The following is a 219-nucleotide window of genomic DNA, read 5'->3' as shown; positions in this document are numbered from 1 at the left end:
TGGTGTATCTATTCATGTTGCTACTTTTCATTCCAGTTTCACAGTGAACATATTTTTCCTTAATTCACACTACTCTGTATATTTTAGTCAAGATTCGAAGTAATTTTTAAATAATTTTCACCAACTTAGATTTACGTAATTAAATACATCAAATTATTGTCCATAGACTTAATAATACCAATACTTTTTGAACAATATAAACTTACTTTAGTCGTCATA

This window comes from Penaeus monodon, chromosome 34 (assembly GCF_015228065.2).
Source record: "Penaeus monodon isolate SGIC_2016 chromosome 34, NSTDA_Pmon_1, whole genome shotgun sequence".
Lineage (NCBI taxonomy): Eukaryota > Metazoa > Arthropoda > Malacostraca > Decapoda > Penaeidae > Penaeus > Penaeus monodon.
This window is presented reverse-complemented; position numbering follows the sequence as displayed.